The sequence below is a fragment of the Cricetulus griseus genome (assembly GCF_003668045.3).
Source record: "Cricetulus griseus strain 17A/GY chromosome 1 unlocalized genomic scaffold, alternate assembly CriGri-PICRH-1.0 chr1_0, whole genome shotgun sequence".
Lineage (NCBI taxonomy): Eukaryota > Metazoa > Chordata > Mammalia > Rodentia > Cricetidae > Cricetulus > Cricetulus griseus.
The window spans coordinates 61,109,841-61,111,830 of NW_023276806.1; positions in this window are offsets into that span (position 1 = coordinate 61,109,841).

A 1,990-nucleotide genomic window follows, 5' to 3' on the forward strand; every position below is an offset into this window, starting at 1 on the left:
ACACTGGCTGTTTCTTCACATCTGGCTTGTCTTGGCTTCCACGTGTTTATAAGTCTATCTCTCTGAAACCTACTTTATTTCTTCCCAATAAATGTCTTTTTGCCATTCGGTGGTGGCCACACCTTTAATCCCAGAGAAACCTGTCTCAGAAAAAAAAAATAAGTAAATAAATAAATGTCTTTTCTGTTAATTACAGGAGACTCTATTTCCATTGCTCAAAATTAGGAATCCTGGCTCATACAGAAACCTTCCTTTGTCCTGGGGAGTGAAGGGGTAAAAGATGGCATGAAGGGGGAATTGTGAGACAAAACTTTTCTGAACCCACGAACTCATTGTTTAGTGGGGAGTAGATAGAGACAGGATCTCTTTAGTCCAGGCTGGCCTGAAATTCACTATGTAACTCAGACTTGATCTTCCTGCCTTGGCCTCCTGAGTACAGACTGCAGACCTGTATAGACCCATTTTTGATACCATAAGAGAAGCCGACCTGGGAGTTCAAAGGGACACTGAAAGAAAGTGGGGTTGAGAAGAGCCATGGAGGCCATTGGCATATAAAGGCAAAGGACTCTCCAACTCTCTGAATTCTAAAGTTAACCTTACTCTGAGCTTTTTGTTATTTTGAGACAGGCTCCCACACAACCCAAGCTGGCCTTGAACTCCCTATGTAGCCCAAGATGACTATGAATTTCTGATCCTCCTGCCTCTATCCCCCAATGCTGGTATTAGAGGTCTATACCAGCATGCCCAGTTCATGCAGTGTAGGATTTAAATGCACGGTTCTGTGTATGGTAGGCAAATACTCTTCTAACTGAACTTCATCCCCAGCCACCAACAGCCATTTTTACATGCACACTTCAGCAAGATATAGTTCTACATGCATTTACTGAACAGATATTTATTGCATATCCTGTTAGGATAAGAAACAGAGTTGTGGGCTGGAGAGATGGCTCAGCAATTGAGAGCACTGGCCGCTCCCACAGACAACCTGGATTTGGTTCCTAGATCCCACATGGTAAGTCACAAGCATCTGTAATTCCAGTTCCAGGGGATCTGATGCCCTCTTCTGGCTACAGGAACACATGTGGTATATACACATACGTACAAACAAAACACCAATACACATAAAATAAATCTTTTCACAAGCAATTATGATCTCTCTTATGATATGGGATTACTATATAACCAGATTATATAGACACTAAGTATAATAAACTATAGTGACTATTACAAGAATAACCCCCCGGGGCTGGAGAGATGGCTCAGAGGTTAAGAACACTGACTATTCTTCCAGGGGTCCTGAGTTCAATTCCCAGCAACCCACATAGTGGCTCACAACCATCTGTAATGAGATATGGTGCCCTCTTCTGCTGTGCAGGCATACATGGAGGCAGAATGTTGTAAACATAATAAATAAATAAATAAATAGAATATCTCCCTGGGAAATTAATATGTACTCCAAGGCCCAAAAGTAAATAGAGAGGGAAGAAAACAATTCAAAGAAACTGTTAGTGGGAAAAAGCTTAGAGACAGGAAGGGAATTCTGAAAAACAAATGGAACTCTGGGAAGTCAGTCAAGTACTAAAGAGCAAAGGGGACCAGGGAGAGAAGCCGGGCAGGGTAGAATACCTTGGGAAGCAAAGGCAGGAGGATCTCTATGAGTTTAAAGTGAGATTTGTCTACATAGTGAGTTCCAAGACAGCCAAGGCTACTTAGTGAGATACTATCTCAAAACAAACAGCCTGGTGGGGGTGGTGCACGCCTTTAATCCCAGCACTGGAGAGGCAGAGGCAGGCAGATCTCTGTGAGTTCAAGGCCAGCATTGTCTACAGAGTGAGTTCCAGGAGAGGCTCCAAAGCTATACAGAGAAACCGTGTCTCGAAAAACAAAACAAACAAACAAAAAAACAAATTACTTTGTATGGTAATTAGACTCAAGACTAACGAAAAATAGATATTGGGAGTAAGGAATCATTGCAATTTAGTTCACACAG